This window comes from Lonchura striata, chromosome 2 (genome assembly GCF_046129695.1).
Source record: "Lonchura striata isolate bLonStr1 chromosome 2, bLonStr1.mat, whole genome shotgun sequence".
Lineage (NCBI taxonomy): Eukaryota > Metazoa > Chordata > Aves > Passeriformes > Estrildidae > Lonchura > Lonchura striata.
The window spans coordinates 62,703,707-62,729,471 of NC_134604.1; the positions used below are offsets into that span (position 1 = coordinate 62,703,707).

The 25,765-nt window shown below is 35.5% G+C and overlaps 1 protein-coding gene and 1 long non-coding RNA gene across 2 annotated transcripts in view; one reads left to right on the top strand and one right to left on the bottom strand.

Moving 5' to 3' along the window:
* Positions 1-25,765, bottom strand: part of SPRYD7 (SPRY domain containing 7) — a 121,739-nt gene that overhangs the window by 86,328 nt on the left and 9,646 nt on the right. The window contains exon 2 of the mRNA XM_077781412.1: positions 7,899-7,946. The gene's annotated coding sequence lies outside the window, so the exon portion shown is untranslated. The remainder of the gene's footprint in view (positions 1-7,898; positions 7,947-25,765) is intronic.
* On the top strand, positions 4,237-10,462 carry LOC110468563 (uncharacterized). The gene is made up of 2 exons (XR_004148245.1): positions 4,237-5,625; positions 6,497-10,462. It is a non-coding gene; the product is annotated as an uncharacterized LOC110468563 (long non-coding RNA).

A 25,765-nucleotide genomic window follows, 5' to 3' on the forward strand; every position in this document is an offset into this window, starting at 1 on the left:
CTACACTTTTTCAACTCTTGAGAATCTTCAAGAGCTGAATTGCCAAACTACAGCAACAGAGTAAGTTTCCTTCTGTACACTGAGAAGGAAGAGCAAAGCAGTGTACCTGAACATTCAGCATGTTAACTGTAATTCTTTGAGATCTCTTCCCCTACTGCTGTTTGCCCTCTGCTTGTATCGTGACTGTCCTGAATGTAGCATGTCTTTATCTGTGTCCAATGAGGCACTCTTCACATTGTAACATCAGGAACATTGTTTTTCTTCAACCCTTGAAAGAAAAACATGGTAGCATAGATAACTGTAACATGTTAGTAATAAATGTAACATGAAAGATTTTTCTCATTCCACAGTATTTATAGGAAAAACAATGTTTTATGTGTTTCAAATACCTCTTCTTTTCCAATCTTAAGAAGATTTAATGCATGAAAATTTTCTTCAGCAATGCCCTCAGTTCCTTATTTGCAGTTGCAACTGTTGGTCTTTTGTTAGTAGGGTTTTTTGTATTTAGGTTGCTGCCCTCACAAAACTTCTCTGGACCCTTTATGAATGACACTATCATGCTGTCATTTATTTTGTCATAAAATCTAGTGTAAACCTGCATTTTAGTAATCTTTTTCCAATCATTAAAGGATGATCATTCGTCTCTGTCAGTAGGTTTTTCATAGATCGAGTCTTTATTAGGAAATCTTTTACTTTGCCTTGACAAAATGCAATCTTGCCTTGCTCATTCGCTATCAAAGTTTCACTGCTCTGCTGTAAATACCACTTCCCAAACCTACTCCTTTGCTATTTTCAATTTCCTGCTTAATTTTAAAGCAATCTGTCTTCATTTTCAAGGCTCATCAGGACTACTTCTACCTGATACCTCTCCTTCAGCATCAAGAGGTTGACTCTGGTTTCGATCAACATATGATGCCAACTTCCATCATTCTATCATTAAATTTTCAGATCACACTGAATATTTTCTCCTCATCTGCCTCTCATGTATTGGTTGACTTCTTCATAAACAGAGGTGTTCACTATCTTTCCTCTAATTTTTTCTTGAAAGTTTTATGCACTGTGAAGCTTTAAGCAATCCAACTAGACAACAGTTAGATTGTAGGCATATTAATGCCAATGCTTATCACAGCAGTACTGTGTCATTGCATTTGGACTCTGCCATAATCCCTCTGTTGTCTCTTTATGTAGAATTTAAGCATATCTGTATTTTGTTGTGTGTTTATTCATGGCCCAGTGTAATATGAAGTGGCTCAAGTGAGGCCTTCCAAGATTTATGGTAGTACAGATAAATAACAATGAACATACACTGGGCATGTAACTGCTTGGAAAACAACACAACTGTTTGATCCTGTTGTGCCTAATGCCACATCATAATTTAATGCAGAAAGAAGGTGCTCCAACCAGAGGCCTCACAATAGGAAAAGAAGTGAGTTGCAGCCAACAGAAAAAATGCTAATCCAAGAGGACCTCTTAGCTGTCAAACTCAAGTCTGTAGCTACTGCCATGGTGTCCTGAAAGCATTCCTCTCCTCTCCTCTCCTCTCCTCTCCTCTCCTCTCCTCTCCTCTCCTCTCCTCTCCTCTCCTCTCCTCTCCTCTCCTCTCCTCTCCTCTCCTCTCCTCTCCTCGATTCTCCCCTCTAGTATAAGGAACTAAATGCAAATATCACAAAGGTCTGCAGTGTATGCAGAAGGTTTTCTTATACTTTCATAGCTAACTTCATGTATTTCTTTCCTAACACAGCAACTCTTGGTACAGAAATCTTGAATAACCATAATTGTGCCATTCATCAGTCCTTTTTTCAAATGCCATTTGATCTCTGTTGGGAAGGAACCTACACTAATTTTTATTTGGTATCTTGGCACATTCCTATCTCATAATGCAGTGCTTCCATTGTGCTTCAAAAATAACGAGTCTTCAGAAAAGTGGTAAGGATTAATTCAATTGGGAATTCCCCAGGTGTGTCACCCTCTTTCTGTAAGTGGGTCTACATGTAACCCTTTATTTTAAGGGCACCCTGAAATGGCAGTATTTAGATTGTACAGAGATGGAATGTTGAGTGCCTGGCTGATTACAGAGATGGTAGATTGGACTGTGCAGACAAATGGTCCAGTATGTACCAAAGAAAATAGTCTAACTTGAAAAGAATAAACCACAAAATGTACTTCTGTGTGGTTCTATGGCTGAGTAGGAGAACTTTAGTAAGAGCTCTGGGCTAGTTGATGAGATGGAGGCAATTGCTGTGAAATATTGTGGGAGCCTGGGGAGTCTGTACAACCCAAAAACTTGATCATAGCAACAGTTCTTGATTATATATGTATAGACCGGATAAACTTAATGTTAGGCCTCATTAGGCCATCATACCCAGGCTGTGTATTTAGATATCATTGAGCACTAATTTTTGAGCAAACAAGATAGGGAATCCAGAAGGAGAAAGAACAGCCCTTGATTTAGTCTAGATCAACATACAACAAATAACTGGAAAAACTATTCAGGAGTGAGATATCATACTCAAGTTTGTTGTAGGAGAAAAAAAAGATTAAAATAAAGTTTTTTAAAATGCCAGTCTTGTTAAAATATAATTGTATACTAATGAAGACAGTTTAAATAAATATTAAAAATACACAGGGTCTTTGTTTTCCAATTCTAACCTGATTAAATATGACTTTTCCAACACAATTCAGCAGTAATAGAAGCTACTAGAAATAAATACAGGTTTTTTAAAAAGCAAAACCCAAGCAAGCAAAGCAGAAAAGAGCACGGTTCTGACAAGTGTAGACCTAGTATGAGGCAGAGGAAAAAGATTTTGAAATGCAATGGGCTAAAATTCTAAAAGCCAAACCCCATCTTTTTCCAGTGTAAATTTTGCTAGAAGAGAGGTGAGATTTAAAGATAGTTGTGGTTAAGGAGAAGGACAAAGCCATTACAGAAAGAAATTGAACTCATTGCACTGGCAAGGTTTATGACAGGATGATTAGGGACATCCCCGAATAAGAGTTGTTTTTAAAGGGAATATTTAGATCTGATATATCAGTAAAAGGTTTATAATCAAATTGATTGAATATAGATTAATAAATTGCCCAATAAATGCTGTTCATTCAGTAGTCCTAGAAGAATTCAGAAATTAAATTGGTGAGTAAACCATGAACTGTGTTGTGTAACCTGGTATTTAAATTAGTCTTGATAATAGAGGAATGGAAAGTAACAAATGTGACCCTAGTTTTAAAAAGGGTTTTAAGGATGGTCATGGACTAATCGATAAAAAAATAGCTACCATGACAGACAAAATGCCAGTGATTGTGATAAAGTGTACTGTTTATAGGAACATGGATATGTATAATAGAAACTATCATTCTTTTGTACAAGTAGTTTTGTCTTGGAGCTTTGCTAATTATTTGAAAGAATAATTTCAAAAAGAGTCCTGTGCATTTGAAAGATGCACAGGAAAAAGTGAGCCAAAAGTTTTAAAACAGTTCTGTAACTGAAGACTGTTAACAAAATGAAGTAGGGAGTCACTTAAAATTCTTTCTGGATTAGTAAAGGGTTAGTATAGAGACTAATGGGCAGTTTTACATTGGCCTCTCACAGAGGTTTGTACTGGAACCTTTGCTGGTCCACCTGTTCCTAAACAGTCTGGAAAAGTGCAATTGTAAATATTGCAGATGATAAAAGGAAAATATTCACAGTTGTAGGCAGACCTAATGTTGACCCTGAAGAGCTGCAGAAGGATCTCACAGCAGGACCTGTGGTGATCCAGAAACCATGGCTGTCACAGTGGCCAGAAATCGCTGACCCCACTGTTCAGCTGAATCCATCATCAGAGAGAGGCAGTGGCTGTTGGATTACAGCAGCCATCAGCCCATAAACCGTGAGCCCAGCAGGCTGTGACCAGTCATGCCACTCAGGAAGGCAGGGACTTGTAGCTGTTCTTTTTAACAGCAGGGCCTGCAAAATGAAGATTCTTTCTCCCTGTTTTCTCAGAGTTTCATAACCCAAACAAGCTTAAAGTACATGTTTTGAACTTGGAGTTCCTGCTTGCTACAGGGTTGGAATATCACTATGAAAGTGATAGATAAGGTCTTGCTGCTGTGGGAATCTAGGGCTCTCAAGCCACCTTACTGGTGTTTGGGTGGATTTTTAGCAGCTTCTCTTAATTTCTTAAAATCATTCTGGATCTGTAAATAAGTTTGTTGATTGATGATAAATTTTTAAGCATGAATCAAGTATATACTGTTCCCATTTTCCTAAATTTGTAGATTTTTTTATTATTCTTTTTCTAGCAGTAGCAATATTATGACTGTGCAGATCAGTTTTACTTCTACTGGTCACAAGCCTGTGGGCAATGGCCAATGCCAGTTTGCTGCTACTGCAGAAGCTAAGAGCAGTCACAGGCCCTAAAATTAATCCCAGGGGAAATCAGATAAAGAAGCAGAAATATTTCATGCAGCAACCAGATTCTGATGTTGTCTTTGGTCAGGCTTGAGCTACAAGCTGAATATGAGATTGAGGGGAATCTTTGCCTTGTATCAGAAAACAACTTGTGGAAAGGAGAGAGTGACTTCTGCTATACTGTGGGGAAACGTGGTTTCCTGAGTTTACTTGTGAGTGACAGGAGAGAGGGATTTATGAGTCCAAGCAAGGCATATGGGTATAGAAGCAGTCAGTGATGGGGTGTATTGTTAGGTCTGAGGATAAGTGCATAAGAATGAAGAACTCAGAATGGGTATCAGAGAAGGGGTTTCAATAAGAGTTGGAAAGATCACAGTTGGATAAATACACTGAGGTCAGTTGAAAGTCACTTTACTAGAGAACATGGCTACAGCTCTCTATCTGAGTCTAGCTCGCACCACACTTTTCCTAGCTACACTCTTACCTGTCTTCTGGAACCTCAGCTTCTTCTCCAGTTTCTGCACATAACCCTTTTAAGTGGAAAACCTACTTTACTGCTTACTCCAGGAACAATTACATGCAAAGGTACAAATGGTCCTATAAATCTTTATGTCTTCTGTCCCATTATACTTTCTTCAGCCTCCTGTCTGTGAAGTTCTGTACTGCAGATGCAGATGGACAAATGAATCACAGAATAGAATCATTTAGATTGGAAAAGACCCTTAAGATTGTCAAGTTAACCATAAACCTAACAGTGAAAGTCCACCACTAAATTGTGTCCCTAAGTGCTGTGCCCACGTCTTTTAAATGCCCTGGATGACCTGCTCTAGTGCGTATCAACCCTCTCAGTGAAGAAATGTTTCCTAATATCCAATCTAAACCTTCTCTGGAGCAACTTGAGTCCATTTCCTCTTATCCTGTCACTGGTTACTACCTGGGAGAATAGACTGACCCCCACTTGGCTCCACCACTCCTTTCAGGCAGTTATAGAGAGTGATAAGGTCTCCCCTGAGCCTTCTTTTCTCCAGGCTGAACAATTTCAGCTCCCTCAGCTGCTCCTCATAGGACCTGAGATCCAGACCCTTCCCCAGCTCCATATCCCTTCTCTGATGCTCCAGTACCTCCATGTCCTTCTTGTAGTGAGGAGCCCCAGACTGAACACGGTACTGGCAGCATGGCGTCACCAGTGAATACAAAATGATTCAAATGAGATGCTGTGGAAAACTGGCTGCACAATGGTAATGCTTCTCCTTTACAATGTACTGTTGTCATCTTCTCCAAGTGGGACATGTCCCATCATTCGAAATCTGCTGAGTGTAGATTAATTAATTTATTCCTTTTTCCCCTTCCTACATAACTCATAAGAACGTGATGGATTTTTCCAGATGAGTTATGACTTGTTTGTCTTACTAAACAGAAGGAAAAAAGTCTTGGATTTCTAAAGCCTGGTCTCTTTCATTTGCATTTTTCTGTGCTCTGTGATCTTCCTAACAATAAATTAATCCAGTGGATTATTACACCTACTGGTGTTGAATTGAAGCTTATAGACAGTGGGATTTCATAATTACTATTTTGCCAGTCCCTAAAAAGTTGTTTATGAAGACTAAAGAGTCTGCAGAAAGAATGAAAGCAATGTCATAGGACATCCCCTTAAATGAAAAGGTTTTTTTAAAATGCAGTGGGGGGTTTTTTGGCACTGATCTTTTCATAAGTCTTCAGCTTTAATTTAGCAGTTTTCCTTCTCAGTATTGATTATGATTGCACACTTATTTCTATGACTAAACTTAGCTAACAAGATACATGATTTCTGCTCAAGTTTGGAACTCAGTAATTAATAATCCTGTCAGTACATGACTGTACAAATAGATTATGTACCAAGATCACCATAACAATAGTAAAAAAGCCCCATACTTTTGGGGTGGGGGTGTTGGGTTGGTTTAGTGTTTTTTCTAAGAGGGTACATTCTTTTAAAAGGAAACTATTTTTGTGTTTCTCTCTTGGTCAGATTTCTATACTGGATATAGAGATCATTATTTGAGTTAGTCAACATTGGTCCCTAAAAATTGGCTTTACTTTTATTGTTTGTCATATGTCATTTTATCTTTAAAGACTGCCGGAGTTCATGATTCCTGAGAAGTAACACCTTGAAGTTCTGGCACTATCTTCTACAAAGTAACTTACACTGAGCTGGCTTCCTGTTACTGTGTCAATGAAACATCAAATGTTGATACTATGTGTGAAACAACATTTGATATTGTGGCTATTAAGCTGCTTGAAAAAATTCTATACAGATGGTTTTTATGTTTACAAGACCTTGCATTTAAAAATGTATGTCATGGATGCAGGTAATAAATATTGTTTATGAATTGTTGCAGGATAGAAAATACTTATAATTGTGTACAAGATGTTAGTCTTAGCTCTCGCTATTTTTATCTTCTAAATATCTTATAATAAGGTGGTTATAAATATTTAAAGATATGAATCATTTAATTTGTTGAAGCACGGTGTGCATCATTTAGAATGGTGGTAAAGGAGAAAAGTGGACATGCCCTTCTCGTAACAGCTAAACATGAAAATAAGTTATCAGAGATAATGATATAATTCAAATTTTTAGAAATTGTTATGTTTTTCTGTATAAGCATAGCTCTTTACAGAATTATGATCTCATCCTAAGGTTACAGTTATCTAAATAGATTAATTGCTGAATTTTATTCTAGTGTTTTTATATCTTTGCTGGAAGTAAGAGAATACAAACATTTAAAATTTAAATTATTGATTTTCGGCCATGCTACAACTTTCAGAACTTAGTATTTAACCCCAGGATTTGTTCCATAGCTCTTTTAAATTCTGGAATTCCAAAAATTGTTCAGGTGAGTAGGAAAAAGCATAGAAAGAAACTGAAATGGGGAGAAGGAAATCACACTCCTTTACAAAAGAAAAGATTAAAAAAACTTAATGAGCATAGGAGAAATAATAGGGTGAAAGAGAGGAGTCAGGTGAATATTTCCAGTAATATTTTTTATATTGTGCTCAGATATGTTATGCTTTGTGCTTACATGGAAAACAGAGTGAGATTTCAGCTTTCTAACTGCTGTTCTGAGCTGTACTTTACTCCCTGTGCTTTTTTATTTTAGCACAGTCACTTCTAAGGAAGGCTTTAAATTGGCTTTCAGGGCCAACCTGAATCACACAATTCATTATCCTGCTGAAATGATGACTACCCCAATGTTTGTCTTCCCAAGTTAGTATTAAAAACCTACTATTAAACATGAAAAAAAATCAGAACCATTTTAAAAATACATATTTCTGTTAATTCTAGTCACTAGCATTTGGGAAAAGGGACAAGCAGGCACTCAGTAACAGTAAAGAGTGTCAGAATTTCTGTGTGAAACCTAATTGTAATAGTACTGAAATAGAAAATAAAACCTGCTAATTAGATGTTACTCAGGAGGATTAGGAAAAGTCAATCAATTCATAACTAAATGTAGCTGTAGAACAATGGATTACTTACATTGGCACTCATTACAGGTTAGACATCAGTGTGGATTTCATCCATAAGCTGTAATAAAATAAAATAAGTTAGGAAATTGCAAAAAAAAAAAAGGTTCATTCAGTAATTTGTCCATAGATGTTCTTAGTTTCTGCATGATTCCCATAAGTATATACAGTATTATAGCAAGAGTATATATTTAGGGAAATCCTATACTTTTTAAACTAAGCAATTAACAAATATTCATACAGTGACTATAACTGGTCTTCATGAATTAACACACAAAAAACCCCATTTAACTACAGGGATAAGGATGTCCCATTTTTGGTACATTCATGCAGTGGTACGCATAAAACATTTTAACTGTTCACCTGAGCAACACTTCAGTGTAACTGAGCCCTGAGCTGGTGGATGGCAGAATAACATCCTCTCTAAAAGGGGACAGAGAGTGAAAATGGGTGGGGCAGGGAGAGGTCTTATGGTGCCAGTTCACAATTAATTTTGGAATGGTAACATCTACTTTTTGGAATGTAGTGTATTAATTTCTGCTGATAGAGATAGGTCAGCATAAGAACTATGCTATAAATTGCTGTGTGATAGGGTTCCCATTCCTATGCCATGTTTGTGTCACTGGACAGCAGTTTTTAAGGGCACCCAGTAAAGATATGAATACAGAAAAACTAACATAACTGTACTCTTCATTCTAAAAAGAAAATGAAATTAAATGCAGATAGAATTTTTAGAAGTTCTAAATAAGAGACTTTTTGGTCTATTTTATGGTTAAACCCTTGCCGTTTTGTTGTTTTGTATTGATGTTACACTATTTAATGTTTCATGATTGGTTTAGATCATGTAAATCCCATTTCAAGTATATTTAAATTTTAAAGACGTCTTTTTAATTGCATTGTAACTGGCAACTCTGTGTTGTCCTCATGTAATAGGCAGTATCAAGATGAGTGTATTCTGAAGTAGTTGATAGTGGAAGCCCACTCCAATCCCAGCACTATGTCTTTCAGACTTTCCATATTGACAAGGAAGAGCCAACAGTGAGCGGTCCATTTGGTATCTTCCAGCCCCCAGATCACTGCCCAGGAGGAAAGCTCACTTTCCCATTCCCTTCTCTGCTCATTTATGCTTTGATACTGCTGTTCTGAAAGTGCACAGTCTTGGCTTTGCATCTGGGCTGGCAAGCTGGTGAAGGTGGTATGAAGAGGTTGTTTCCACAGACCAGTTCCACACTGGTTTCCTGCACACACTGGGCTGTGTACCAACTTTAAAACCAGACCTTCCCCATGACTCTTTTATTTAATTATAGCTACTTTAAAATAACCATTATGTCTCCATGACCATGACATTGGATTTCAGCATTTTTTCACAGCAGTATTTACTGTATTTAGTAACAAATTACTGAAATATCAGCCATGCTATTTTAAGAACGAGTTAAATGTGATATTTAATTAATTGTGTCTTAAAGTTTGGAATAGAGAATCCCAGTAATATTAAGCTTAAATTTTTAATTACAGCAGATAAACTTAAAGCCCTATAGTATATAATTAGTTCTAACAGAAAAGCAAACTTCCTTTTATTTGGGTCAGACTTAATTTTTGTGCTCAGTGTAGTGCACACAAGTACTGCTCAGTAATAAAAAATATTATGCAGCACAGATCTCCTACATTTTCTGTGCAGATGAAAATCATTAGTAAATTTTCCTTGTTCAGATTAAAGGAAGTTGAAAATATGCTGAATCACTTATTATTTTAATCCAGATGTTGTTATCCATAAATATTAATCTCGAAGATAAAATGCTAGCTTAATAAATACTAGTAAACTTTACAAAATTAATTACATTTTAAATATGTGATTCAGAGTCTAAGATTCAAATCTTAGGATGGGATGAATCGCCCTCTGGAGGTGCCCATTTTAGTTTCCTGACTTCACAGGAATCTTGCTCTGAAGTGACTAGTTCAAACTAAAAGTTAAGTGACTGGCCTATCACCTTCATTGAGAAATAACTGAACATTTCGTACCCCAGTAGATCTTGTTATTAGACCTCTCTAAGAATGGCTGCCTTATTCCTCACCTTTTCTGTCAGTGTTCTTGTACTGTTTCTAATATGAATAAACACAAGTGTTACTGCTGCCATTTCCTGTATATTGTTTTTTCCTGTCCTTATCAATCTTGTTATCTTATCTTTCCCTGTTTTTTTTTTCTTTTTCTTTTTTTCTTGACTCTCTACAGCTGCCATCTTTTCTGAAGCTTTTCATTTGCTACCTCTCTGACAATCCTACTTTCCATGTTGAAAGTATTATCCCAACTTCTGATGTGGAAGATTGCCGGCCCTTTCTTTGATGCTGATACCAGTATTTTATTGACTAATAGTATTGTAATGAAGACATAGAAAAAGAAGACTATGGTACTCATGAGATTTTTTTATGGTTTGTGTAGTCAAAAAATATTGTTCTTTTGCCTTCATATAAAATGTGTTGGTTTCCCAATGTAACTGTAACTTAAAGATGTTTGTAGAAATGTAAAATTAAATGTGAATAGTATAAAATCCATATTAAAGACATAAAAGTTTAATAAAATACAGCATTAGTCTTTATTTTAACAACTGAGTCCTACATGGCTCACTTGCAAAATGTGGGGTAGACTTACAAAGTTGCATACTGGTAAAGTCCAACTTACTAAAAGGTGGAATTTCTTTGTCTGTAATTATTAAAAGGTCAACATATTTTCTTTCTCCCTCTGGTAATATTTTCTTGTTATACCTGTTAAAGATCTCTCCTTCTTTTCAGTTCTGTCTTCTCCACTTTTTTAGTTCCTTTTGTTAACCTCAGTTTGTGGTTCCTTTCTACCCTGGTCTCCTGGTCTCTCCTAACTCTTTTAGTCCAATACTGATCCCTTTTTTCACATGTTTGCATCCATTTGAGTAGAATATTGTCTTGAGCATGATCATATATACCCAAGAATGTATTTACTTCTAAATGCTGGATGGATCTGCTATTTTAGGACTTCAAGTAAAGCAGAGAAGAAACTTAACAATTCACAACAGTGTTTTAGGTTTTTTTATTATACATATGCCTTCAGAGGATCAAAGTACCTTGCTTTGTACATCAGTGGAATAGTAGCTATAGGAAGAGATAAACATTCCTGTAAAAATAAAGACTTATGGTACTTGTTCAATATAGGAATGCTAACTTAAAAAGAGCATGAATGAAACCATGCTGTGTTCATAAATTGTATGGCAAATGTTTTTAGTTTTGTTTGCACATAAAGAAAAATGCTATTGGAAAGAGTGCCTTGTACTGATAGCAATATAAGGAGATAGAAATTTTTGAAAAAGACAACTAAAAGTTATACATGCATAAAATCAGGAGAATTTTTTACAAACATGCTCTGCTCTAGCAGAAATACTGAATAACAGTTAATGTTTTTTATAGGATAGATACCTACATATGTTATTAGGTATACTAAATGTTCTTTAGGTAATATAAATAATTTGAATTGCAGTAAAATGAATGCCATGATAAAACATAAACAGTGATGTTCAGAACTTTTGATTTTTATGTGTAAAATATTATTCTGTAGCCTCTTCTGGTACCTACAATAATAGGCAAAAAGAATGGTGCTAATAATAGCAATATACTAGAAAATTATTGGAGGTGTGAGTGAGAGTAATTTATGGTGCCTAAAAGTTTTTAACTAGTCCAGTTACCTGCAGGACTTTGCATAATTTGGAGGCCATTAACAAAACACCTTTGCTAGATGTGTGTACTGAGCATGAGAATGACATTACAGACAATGATTAGGATGCAAAGGAAATTCAGAATCTCTGAAATGATTATACCAATGAGGAGTTTATGTTGAACCATAGAAGCAGTAAGTTTTTGCCAAAATTATGTTGCATTGACTGCAACTAAATTTCTAAAGAAAAGCTATATTAAAATTATCCATAGAAAACAAAAGAATATTAAAACCCATGTAAAACCTGATGGGGCTTTCTGCAGTATACCCTCAAATGATGCAAATTGACATCATACATTTAAGTCATTACTGGTTGCTGAAGATTTGCCCTTTCTATTAACAATATAAGGGAATACAAATCCTGAAATAATCTATGACTTAATACTCTTGTTCATTTTACAGTAGAGCTGCTATGGACTAAGGCCTTGCTCATAATGAAAAATAACACAATTCTAACACTGGCATATTATTGTTAGAAGGAAGTACATCAAACTGACTTAGCATAGTTTTAGAAAACTAGTTTTGAGTGTACTGTATTGGTGTAGCTTAAGTCACAAAACTATTGCTTTTTTGATAATACTACTAATCTAAAATTCAGACTTGTAGGTGGATGATAAGATTATTTCTACACTCAGTTTTGTGTATTTTTGAGATTTTTGAGTGATGAAATCTCGCTTTAAAAAATCAGTTAAAATGTCCTTATTTTAAAATCTATTAGGATCAGTAAGGAAAGCATAACTGAGAATACTAACAAAACAGGAAAGATATTTCAGCAAATGAATAAGTGTAACCATAGGGAAACATTTGTCAGAGGAGAATAAATCTGAGAGAATTGCTACATTAAGATGTGAAAACATAAAGTCCTGCAGGAAATAATAATGAAAAAATAGGTCTTTCTGTTCATAAATACAGCTTAGGTACAGGTGGTCTTGAGAGATGCAATACCACTACAAATTCCAAGAATTGTTCTTTGATTGCATTAGAAACAGTACTGGCTAAGACATAAATAGAACATAATAGCTACTATCTGTAGCTATATAAGGAAAATAAAATGAGGGAAACATAATTTATAAAGTAATCACCCTGCTTGCAGACTCTGCAGATCACATGGCTGGCAGATACAGAAATAATTTCACAAATGAAAATGGAAGAAGCAAAATTCATGAAGATTGTATTGAAGGTTTGATTTGTTTGACTTTCTCTAGGCCTATGAGAGTTTCCATGATTATCATATATATATAAAAATATATATATACACATATATACACACTGATATATTATATTCATGGTATAAATACATAAATACATTTCCATATATATAGCAATATATATGGAAATGTATGAAAAGCTGTAAAAGAGGAATTTGATTTATGTGCAAGAGGTTCTTCAAAGTAGGTTAGAGGATTTTTGTATGGTACTTAAACAACTGGAAGAAGTAATGAGAGTTAATTCAGTACTGGATCTGATAGTGATCAGGAAAAAAGGAGATACTAGATCTAACACTAAGATCTTATGACTGTTCAATACTTCTGCTTTATTAAAAAGACCAGAAAAAGTGTAAACATACTGTGAAAATCACTGACATAAAGACTGACAGAATGATTTTGAAGAGTAATAGCAAAAAGCTGGTTCAGAGTAACATTGCAATAATAAGAGAGATTCCACTGTAAAAAAAATGTTTAGCGAAATATAAAGTTAGAGAAAAGGAAACGGAACTGGAAAGGAGAACTTTAAATTTACCATCATACAAAGAAAGAACAGAAAGAGAGCTCAGACCATGTGATGCTATCTAAGAAAGCCTAATTATCCACTTAATTAGTGTAATTTTTCTAATATATTCTGAAAGTATGTGAAAATCTTAAAAGAATGCAAGAAAGCAGATTTTTTTCAAGTTTCTTGAGCAGTTTTTTTTTTTTTCCCAATAGAATAATACTGAATAAAAGGAAGTCTTAAGACCACTGTCTGAATCAGATCACTTATTTGAAAAGATACTTGAAGAAACAGTGAACAATAATGATAATCGAGAATACAGAAAAATGTCTGAAAATATTAAGGGTTCCAGCTTCTGTGCCCTCGTTCTGCTCACTGGAGGTAGCACATGGTAACCAAGATCCATTCCTACAAACAGGCTGAGAATTTGCCTGCTCTGGGGAAGTTACAGTCAGCCTAACACTGGTCTGTCCTTCACCCATACCAACAGCTCAGTCCTCTGTGCAGGTTTGTGACTGGCATCAAATGAAGGTATCTCTCTACCAGTTTTTGGCTGCATTTAATTTCTTAGGTCACATAGAAAAGAAAATGCACCACAGCCCAGTCAAGAGCCGGTAGCAAACTACAGCTCATGTTTGCCTGGCTAACCCACCTGCTCTCCTGAGCCAGGGTAACCTCATTTGTACTGCCTATTAGAAGATTCCCTAACCCATTCCTCAAATCCTGCAGTATTTTACCCGAGTGCTTGTTGGCCTCGGCTAAAAGCATACCAAAGAGCAGGCAAACAGTTAAAGGGTGTGGATTATCACATGGTTGAGCTCAAGTATGTGCCTGAGCCCTCTGCAGCTCAGTAAGACACATGTAACCTTATGAACTACATCCAGTTGGCAGTAATTACAACTAATGTATTACATTTTGATATAATACATGACAATTAAAAGAAAAATAGAAAATCTGAAAAATCTGAAAAATTTGGCAAGGTTACAATAAAGAACACAGCATAGGACCATTTGGGTAAATAGATTTCATTCACTACTAAAATGTAGTTTGGGTCACATCTACCTCATAGGATATAGGCCTGAAATATGCTTGTGGTATTTTATTCTGAGACTTTTGAGAAGGAGCTGATGCGGAAGTGGGCATGCTTCAATATAAAACAGTCACCTCATCATGCACACGATAGGATAAGGGCTCTACTGAATATGCAGTTTTCAAAAAAAACCAATATGCAGTAATGTCTTGGAATGAGTGCAATCTCTGTATTACTTGGACAGGTGTTCCGTACGTGATATAATTACCATTAGGTTCCAGGTCTCCTTTTGACCTGTGAGGTCACCAGTTATTTCCATAGTGATTTCAAATTTTTTAGGTTGTAGAAAACTATGTGCAGGAAAAACTGCACAAAAAGGGAAAATGAAATTACTTTCATAGACTGCTTTGTGACCTGGGATTAACTGCTTAAGTCTGAAGACAGAAAATAAAAAAGGAAAGGAAAATGTGGCACATCAGACAATGCTGGACCATGATCAATTAGCATTCAGTTGAGTATTGTCTTTTAAGTCACGTACATGTAAAGAGAGGAAATAAACTGCTCAAATAAAAACAAACACATATGTATTTTCATACTAACTACTCTGGTGAGTGCGGAGGACATAAAGTACATAAATGAAAGAAATTGGGCAAAATTGTAGGATGCTATAAATCAAAGGAAAATAGCCAAGAGTTTGAGAAGTAAGATTAGGAGTAGGGATTTGGAAACCGTCCTTAATATGAAATTATTCTTAATGGAACACTGGTAAGAAATTAGATCATCATAACAACAATTCAGTGTAAATTTGCCTGTAGATTTAGCATTTGGAGAAGCTGTTCTGCAGAAGTGCAGGCAGCTTTTCTGGAGGAACAAACCAGCTGACCTGGGTTAACCATATTGCTATGGACCAGATGTGCAACACAGTAGGGAACTGCATTACAAAAAATACCTTTTGTAGTATGAATGTATGAATCTGTACATTTGGCTTGCTTTACATCAGTAGGGTTATGTTTTTACCAATACTAGGCATTATATTAAAAGAAGGAAGAGACTATCAATGAATAATATAAGAAACTGGAATTAAGTGCACATAGAGAATAACAAAGCAAATCTGTCACATATATTACATACCTAGATGCATAAGAAGAAGTTTCTTTCTTATAATGACCTTATATTTTGGAAACACAGGTGAATTATATAAAATTACAATACTGTGATGCCCTTAAGTATAGTTTTAGAAAATTACATGAAACAGCCAAACAAAATATTTGAAGTTATCCACTTCTCTCTTGAGTACATTATATATGCTAAACCTAATGTCTGAACTGCCAGAACTGGTAGTTCCTGTTTTGAGGTAGAGTTGCTTCAAGACTTCTGCAAAATGAGATTCTGAAAATCTTACAGCAGATAGGAGGGGGCTGCTAGAAAAATCTTCATAGGCTGCTTCTCTGTTCATTGTGATCACATTCCGTGCCCATCACTCTGGCTTAAATAATCACTAGTTGAAGGATTGCCTGTCAATGTTTCCTGAGGAAGTGGGGAGACATAGATTTTAGGAGCTGCTGGAAGCTGAACTGAAGTATGGGAAGGAGGAGGTAACTGCATTCAGAAGTTTGGCTGAAGGGTAGAGGCTTTTCTGGAGATTGAGATTGGGTGGCTCTGAGCAGGAGTATAGTGCTGTGAGGAGTCCTTCAGCCTATTTACTCATTTAGCCTGTTGAGAGCACACTTAGGGATGTTTTGCCTATTGATAGATTAACTAGATTACAAAGAACAACTACTACATTTCAGAAATTCATTATGAAAGTACTCTATGAATAAACGATATGAATAATAAAAAACCAAACCAAACTGTAGAAACCACTTCTGAGAAGAACTTTCATGTGTGATTATGGCATAGTTGCATAGTCTGCGCAAGTGAAGTAGAGCAAAGTAATGGAAAATCTCGTCTAAATGTCATAAACTGCAGAGCAGAGCAGTTTATGACTTCTTCTCCACCTTCCCTCACCTCCCCCCCCCCCCAACCACCTTCTTTCCAAGGAAATAATTTGAAGATTCTTGGAATAAACCATCTGTGGTTAAAAAGTAAAGAGACTGGGTTCTCTAATGGCAGGCATTTGGGAGTAAATGTGAATACACATAGTTGCTGCAGAATTGATCTCTTATCATCTTAAATCCTTTGTTTTACTTCTCTTGGTCCACAATATTTCTTCTTCATTCATGCAAAACTCATTGAAAATAATGCAAAACATGACATATTTTTATCACAAACTAGTAGCTGTGTAATCATCAAAAAGAGATTCATAGTGTACTTCACCTACCAACATCCTTCTAACTCTGTTTCAGCAGACATTACCTATTTTGAAACAATGGAGATATGGGCTGAGAGTCAAATCTCCTTTCTATTACGCTTGATTCTCAGAGAAGAACTGGATTTATGCCTGTCTGTCCATCCATCCATCTGTCTGCTTATTTATTAAGAATAATTTAATTTGTGTTTCAGATGTTAAATGTAAAACCAAGAAGATATACAAAATCCCTGGTGTACCCAGTTTTTTGAAGGAAAAAATAAGAAAAAGTTACTTACTTTGTATACAAAGAAAATTGTCATTATTGATTTCCAAAAAAAGTTACTGAAGAGATGTAGAGGTGTATTTTATTTCAAGGGTCTGTGGGGCCTACTGCTCTACAGTTCCATAAAATTTCAAGTAGTATGGATACTATCTAGTTTTACAGATGAAGCAAAATGAAAGACCATACATGCAAATTTGCCAGAATAAAAATCAGTGAATAAAATTATTCTATCTCAAAATCAAGTCTACAGAAGAAAAATTATTTCAATTTTCAGGTGAAGGAGAATCCATAGGACAACATATGGGTGAAAATGCTTTTGGAAAGCAAGATTTATAAGGCATATTTCAAAAAAGTTGTATTTGTTTAGTCTAGAGAAGAGAAGACTGGGGAAAATAGTAGGACATCTGAAGATTATTGTGAAGGAGATGGTCACCAATGGTCTTTTGTACCCAGCTGCAGAAGGACAATAAACAAAATCTTAATTTACAATCAAACAGGACAGGCTACATATTTAGAAAGTCCTTTCAAGTACAAAGGCAGTTAAAGACTGGAACAAAGTTATCTGATGATGCTGCAGCATCTTCCTCATTGACAAGTTAGAACAGATTAGACAAAATGTCTCTGTCATAATAATACTCTTACATTTATTTTCTTCCATAATTGTTGGCTCCACACAATAGATAACCCAAATTATTAAGTTGTAACTTGAAAAATAAATTTGGAATGTGGAGATAAAATTGTGTCAATCATCATAAATGCAGTTTTCTTTTTTTTCTAATAGATGTATTCTTTAATTTTGCATGCCTTTGTGTATTTTCATTTTCACTCATTTAATTTTAAAGTTTATTGATATATAATTTCTATTTGCAGATCCTCAGTAAGGATAAAGCATGTTACCTGTTCATGTAAGCAGTGCTGTTATTCTGCTTGCACTGCTTGGTTTTCTTGTCAGGAAGTTAATTTCAGCATTGCCAATGCCCTTTTTTATTGAATTCGAATTCTCTCTAGCACATGCTCTTCAGGTATGTATAGCTTTGTAGGTATTACAGGGAAATATTCTGAATTCAAAACACATGTAGTTTCTTTTAAGTCACATATAGCTAACTAGGATTTGCTACTTGACAGAATATCTGAAAAAGTCTGATTCCTAAACAAAACCAGAACTTTATGGTGAATTTTACTTTCTGTGGTTAACAGGCTATTTTTACAGTGACAAATAAAGTCTGTTAGTAATAAAAATGAAACCTAGTATCTATGCTGTGATAATGGAATCGTAAAGTGAAATTAGTTAGTGATATTAGAAAGAATCATTTGTATTTCTGCTCCAAACCTCAAGTTATTTTATTTTCCTGTACTCAAAAACAATATTAAAGAAAATGTATGGTTCATGTTACCAAGATTCATAGCCTTGATTAAAATGGGAATAATCCATGTATATGCTTTTGTTAGAGCATAAAATATGTAACATACAACAAGAATATTGAAGGAATGAAGATAATTTGACTATTCAGAATACTGACAGAATTCAGTCTATTCAGAATACTGGCTATCATGTCTGTTCTCTCTTAGAAATTCAACTTGAAGAGTGATGAGAAAAAAATTAATAGTTATTTCTCTGTTGTACTATGTTATATACTTGAAGACTTATGTGGTTTTATATCAAACATTAATTGAAGTCTTCAAATGAAAGTGTTAATCTTCCAGTGGTTTTTCTTATATTGGGTCTGCAACAGGAAAGGCTGTGAACATTTGCAAATGGACATTTTATTCTACCTTCTTCCCTCAAATTGTGTTAGAAAAGTTTCAGTTATGAGATGCAGCTGTATTCAAAATGCAAGTATTGTACAGAGAATCAAATAGTTTTCACTCAGCTAACACCTCAGAGACAAAATGAAAAGTAGCACCCTTTCACTTTTCTGGCTCATTTTATCTTGTTATCTTGATAAGGAACCAAGGTTTCCAGTAAGACTTTTTTGTTTAATACTGCACCTAAACCATTTAGATTTACCTGGCTTTAGTTTATGGTTTATTGGTTGGTTTTTTTGTTGTTTCTTTTTGAAGTAGGAGGCATCTTATGCTATTTGAGAATTAACTTAGAAAGAGACCACCAAAATATTAAAACCTTTATGATACAAGCCCATTTGAAGAAAGATTGTCATCAGCTTGAACAGAATTATTCAAAAATATGACTCACATAACACTGCATCTTTATATTAATGCAGTTTATGTAGAAGGAAAACAGTGTAGGTCAGAGAAGTTTTTAGAGGAACGCGTCTAGCAAATAACTTTAGAATGCTTAAGTTACAGTTTTTTACAAGGATAGGAAAATATAATTCCTGGATAGAAGTGAATACTGCTTTTGAGAAGCCTCTGAAAGTTGTGTGACTTGACTTCTCATGTAAGTCAGAAATGTAATTTCTGATCCCAGGTGTTTCCTGAAGAGAGAATAATGGTTTGAAATTGCAAGATGCCTTAATCAGTTAAACAAACTGAGAAAAAAATACTAAAGCTTCTTTTACGTACAATTGAAACCTACAGTTGTCTTGTTTTACTTGTGAGAACTTGCTTCTCAACATGTATATTAATTTAAGAATTTTTGTAAGGAACATTCACTTTTACAGTTTGAAGTTGCAAATGCAAACTATATTTTTTAAGCTTTCCCATGTAATATTTTATTGAACAGTTTAAAAAATGCTGACTAAAGAAAGTATTTAAGTAACCAGAGGGGATTTATTAGGATGAGAAATTTAGTTTTCCTTCATGAGGTCCAGCACAACTACTACAGAAATCAATTTCCAGCAAGATGACTGTATCTATCTTGAGTAGTGTAGTACTCAGAAACACACAGTTAATAATATATAGATGGATATAACCCTCACTTTGAAAGGTGTTAATGAAATTATCTTTTAATAATTTTGAAAATATTACTTACAGATTAAATATGGACATCCAAAACCAGAATAATTAAAGGACAGTTAAGAAGAAAAAAATATATGCAGTTTGATTAAGTGAGGTAAAGAGCCTCACATGCAAGGAAACTGGAATGATACAATATTTATTTAAGTTGACAGAAGAATATATGACTGGAGTAGAATTGGTAGAACATGGTGTGCAGTTATTCTGAGTTATTCTATTTTAGCAGATTTAATTATGTGATGTAATCCCCTTATTTAACATAACTGCAGTTGGACTGAATGAAGTAGTACAAACTGCACATTGGAAAGATACAGGTTGGAAACGGTTAATATTTAGGAGTGTTAAAGTTTTTTTGGCCAGTTTTGAGAAATAAATAAGAAAATGTCAGAATTAAGAAAAATGTTTTATTTGAAGAACTAGAAATTGCATTTCTATGCAGTTTTGGGCTCTCCAGACTAGTAGTGTGAGGTACAGCAACAGCATAAAGAGATAATTACTTTATTAATTCAGTTTGTGTGTGTTAATTTATATAACCCAGTTTTCTAACTAAGTTGGCCAAAACACAGACAGTTACTTTAATTGCTCAGTTTTTATGAAGAATGAGAGTAACTTTTCTGGGATGCTCTTGGATGCCTCTTTGAGTGGTTGTGTAGAAGTGTTTCACTGCTGGTGTGCATATGCCCCCATGAGTGCAAGGACAAATTACTTGAATGAAAATGTCCATTAAATGCAGCAGACACTTAAATCAGCAGAAAACTTGAAGCACCCTCATGTCCACTGACCTCAGGGCATTAAATAGCCATGTGAATACAAACATGGATGATTTAGTTATTTCCATCATGACACAGAGATGGAAATCATGCAATATGTGTATTTAGTTGTAATAGTATAGTTAATTTTGTACAATAAGTTAAGTTCCTTAATGAGTTTTAGCAAAATACAGTTTGAGTTAACATACTATATATACATCTTTGTATATGGATAATGGAGTCATAGGTTACTAGTGTTTAACATTTTCCCTAGTGTGATTTTCAGGGAGCAATATATCCCATAGTAACATTTCCTCTGTCTGAGATGAAACAGAGCAGGGAAGGGAGGGATGGAGGGGAGAAGACTTCCCTTAAACAGAGATCAGTTTATTTCTAAATTCTACAAGTAAAGATTTAGTTATGATTTAAGACATTGTCTCTTGTCCAGAGTCCTAAAAGCTGGGACATTTCCATTAGTAGGATCCACTTGTATTGGCAGGGAAGTCTGATGGAGGCAAGAGGAATGTGAATCTCAGTACAAGTTGCTGCCCATGCATGTAGAAGGGATAAAATACTCCTCAGCAATATGACATGCCTTTGGTTGGTTCATGTATTTTAAAGTTCAGATCCTGAAAAGACGAATTTTATTACTTACATACTCTCTGCATGGACCTTGATAGTGGCTGGCTTTGTGTTAAGTGCCTTATGTATTTATAGCCCCAATAGTAGTGATTGTCTTTTTATTTCAGCACGGTGTCATATATAGTGCTGAGTGACTTGTTGGCTTTCTTCTCTCATTCTCTAAGCTATCCAGTTTATTAGAAACAATAAACACCAGAAACAGGGTGTCTTCTACAGCTGATTGCAGAAGCAAATGTACTATTCTAAATCAGTGACAGAACCTTCTGTCTCTACAGGAAGGGTGAGGGCCTAGCAGTTCAGTGTCAACTATCAGTGCCTCAGCAATTCACTTGTTATTTCAAATTCAGATTGGAGTAGTATCCATAATCCATAATATCCTAACCAATCACTAATCCTCAGGGATTTTGAACTGCCAGCCTGCAAGATGTCTGTTTTTATATAGGTATGCATGCAGCAGAGAAAAGACATTAGATTCCTCATAGGAACTCTGGATTACATTACAGAGTGCTACTCTTGAGTCTTTGTTATGAACCAAAGAGGAATTTTCTGTTGACTTGGTGTTTACCCTGCCTCCTCCCAGAAAAAGTAGCCATCACCACAGCCTGCTTCAGAAGATAAAGCATTGAGGTGTAGTACCACAACAGATCGTTGATTCAGTTCAAACAGGTCTAAAATGATATCATCATAACAATTCTCAGACTTACAGAAACAACATCAATTTAAAACATTTTGTTACGGTTTTACTGTTAGACATCAAATTATCAAGAGCTTTTTACTTCCCAGAGGAGAGGTTGTAGACAGCAACATGTCGATTAAATCAGCCTCTAGGTCATTTTTCAAGATCAGTAAAATCCTCTCAGCACTTAATATCTCTCCCAAAACATTTTGTACTTGAGCTACGTTCTGAAAGCACAGCCTTGCAATGACCTGGTACTTGCTGCATCAGGTGTCTGGGGTACACAAAGGAGTGCTCTCCTCATTAAACTTTGAATGAATTATAGCCATTACAGTGTCACCTTCATATCTTGAAGTACTAAGGGTCTGTGGGACAGACAGATCTATTCAGAGACAGGGATATGCTCACATTCAAAATCTTTGTGATGTTCAGGAGATGCCTGCTCTCCATATAAATATTTCAGTTGGTAGTCTCTGCCTTGAACAATAAATAAATTTGGGTTTGTTTTTCAGGGACTTCTCAAACAATTGCCAATAGTCAACATGATAATTAATCATGTGTTTCTGTCAACAAGCCATTGAGGGGCAAAACCATCCTCAGGAGCTTTTATGTGATATACAGCTCTAAGTTAAGACAGAAAGAGGAAACATTTGGGATTAGAGCTGATAACGTTAGAGCCTTGAGCCTTTCTAACCTTCAGCATATCTAGCCATCATAGCAGAGTCAATAGCACTGACCTATCTTCCAGAGTCACATTTTTCAAATGGATGGGAACTTCTAAATGTGTGCTTGTTCATAACAGATACAAATAGGTGTCCTATTCTAACTAGAGGGATGCTGAGAGCTCCTGACAAAATGTTTTGTTTACCTGTTTATAACAGGGGTTTGGGTGCCTTTTTTTTTAATCTTTCCTTATGTCTTGTGGAGTTTTCAGTACATTTTCTTTACCTGCTTATCCAGACATCCACTTCTGAAACAATAATCAGGTCCTGCAGCCAAACCCGGAATGATTATGGCTGATAGACAGGGCGTTGTCTAAGTGAAATCTGCTGACAGAAACTATTTTGCAACAGTGCAGATCATTTTGTGTCAAATAGATTAACTTTAACTAGAGTTACTCAGAAACCTGAATGAAAAGACTTTCTGTTTGGATATTCTGGCATGGTCAGCCTCCTTAGCCTCTTCCTCTTCAATAGTACAGGACTGTTAAATAATTTTGACCCTAAATAGAGTTTATATAATTTCTCTAAAAGTGCATTTTTCTGCAATAGCTGCTTATCTTCTGTGCAGTGATACAATATACCTTAACTTGTAGTAAGATTTAGGAAAGGGTTCTGTTTATATTTTTGCCTAAAAACGGAGACCTGTTTTACCTGTCTGTATAATTTTTTACTAATAGAAACTGTGCTTTCCTGTCTGCCTGAGAAGTATTTTTGTGTCTTGTAAAACACATGACAGGGAAAATGGGAGAATACTGCATGAATTAAGAATCTCCTACTGAAATAAAAGGAAACTCTCACAAGCTTCTGTGGTTTTCATTATGATGTTAACTGCCTACTTAAGGTCTACCCTAGAAACAATGTCCTTCTCCTTTAGAGGAGGCTTGAACTACTTTAGCTTCAGTTTTCTGCTTCAGTTTTAGACAAAGTTTACATTGATTCCTTGAGCTTTACTTATTAGAAAGTAATTTTCTTGGAATGGGGCTGATTTCTGTGCAAATGTGGCAAATTTTCTTCTCTTTATTTCCACTCCCTACGATTCGTTTAGATTCCGCTTGCAGAAAGACCAGCAGGGTTTTAAGAGCACAATATGCATGACTGCATCTTTTCCTCTAATGCATCTTCCCTAACAGTGGAAAAGAATGGCTCTCTCAGAATGTGCTCATCTAGGCTTCCAGTTCCCCAGGATCTTGGAAGGACTTCTTTGCAATAGCAGCTTCAGCATCTGCCACAGATAGCAGGCAGACTGTGGTTGATTGGCAGAGCTAAGAAGAAATAGATATTCAGCCCTGGGGCAATGAAGTCTTCTTCAGACACTGTAACTACAGGACCCCTCCAACAAACAGCAAAATTTGTGTTTTCACAACAGCAATAAATGTTCTAAAGTCATAAACAAAAAGGATGGACAAGGACCAACTTTTCACCTTCTCTATCAATAAAAAAATAAGGGTACATCAGAGGACAGCAGTAGGCCTGCTCAAAGTAAATAATACAATAAATTATATTATTTTATATGTTCATGGATATTATACTCACAACATTCTATTCCTAAAGACAGTATAGATTAACGAAGTGCACAACAAAATAAGGAAAGACTGCACAAGACCCTGGAAGAGAGATCTAGTGAAAGCCACTGACTGGACAAACTACATCAGGTTCAGGAAATCCTCCAAGCTAAAACAAATTTGGATGCTGGAATATATATGAGCATTATCAAATGTGCTTGTCCTGGTCCTACTGTTCACTGAGGTAATATTTTGATTAAGAATTGGTTTTTGTCAGCTGTTGGAGATGGGTAAATGAGCCAAGTGTATGCCCAGCCTGAACCAGTCTAACCTCTCTAGTATTCTTAAAACAAAGTTTGTTTATGAATCATGACCTACTCCTAGTCTTTGCAAAAATGAAACAAAATACTTTCAGGACTTTCCCTTCTTTGAATTCAATCAACTAGAATCAACCTTAGTCATTCTTATTCCTTTTACTACACTCTCAACTTTGCTAACTTCCCAATCTGTAGTATTTAAAAGATTTTTTAACATGTAAATAAAATGCCTCTACCTCTCCTTTTTTTCTCACCTAATCTTGTCCTTCCTTAAATCAAACTTTACTCATCTTTCTCTCTTTAGAGACTTGTTGCTACCATTGTAATTCTGAGTAGTGACTTTTCTTGTTCCTTATACTGGCTTTCAGATTGTCTTTATTACAGAGAGGAGATCTTTGAGCCCAGCAATGAAAAGAGCAAGAAAAATAACAGAAAATCCATGGGATACTGTTGTTTCCATCACAGTAATTTGTGAGGAGGAGGAATTTCATTCTGGTCCATCTTAAGTGAATAGATCAAATCTACAGATCTGCGATACCAAATCTGAAAGTCATATTACAAAATGCAGCAAGCCAGAATCACGACTATAGGAAGTTCTCAGAAATAACTTTCCGTTTAAACTTGGGAAAATTGTCCTGACAGTAGGTTTACCCTTCTAAGTCACTTTGTAAGGACAAGGAAATTTAATGATAAGTCTCTGTTTTTGGCAGAGATTAAGATGGTGAATTCATATGTTCAGTTCCCTGGTTAGCCCAAAGTATGTTTAATTTCCAGTAGATAGGCAAAAGTGCAGCTATAGCTTGAGGAGAACGAGAATGGGTGGAGGAACAGGGAAGGATCTAGAGCTCTTCATATTATCCTTTTACCCTTTCCCTCCTGCTGGTGATAAATCTGCACCTGAAGAGCCAGTGCATTAAAGAAGAAGCCTATCCTGTTTGTCTTCTTCTTCTAATGCCTCAGGTGTTGAGGAGATGAAGGCAAACCTCTGTGCCAGGGCTCTGTCTCTTTAACTTCACATGTGCACCAGAAGGCACAGTAGGGACCCATGCTGGTTGGAACACATTATAGTCTAAATGGCTAAAAGAGAAAGGAGGGAAATAATGTTTTCTGCTACTTGTGTGGTCTCTTGGAATGATTAATAAGTGTTTAATGAGTTCTCTATGTATGCTTTCTTTAAATTAAAAGTTTATTTTTTTAACAGGACCACTTAAAATTAATTATGAAATTAGGACAGCCAGTATTAAGGCTAAATTTACTGTAGTATTTTAAAATAACACAATAAAAATACCATACCACACATTTTTTAT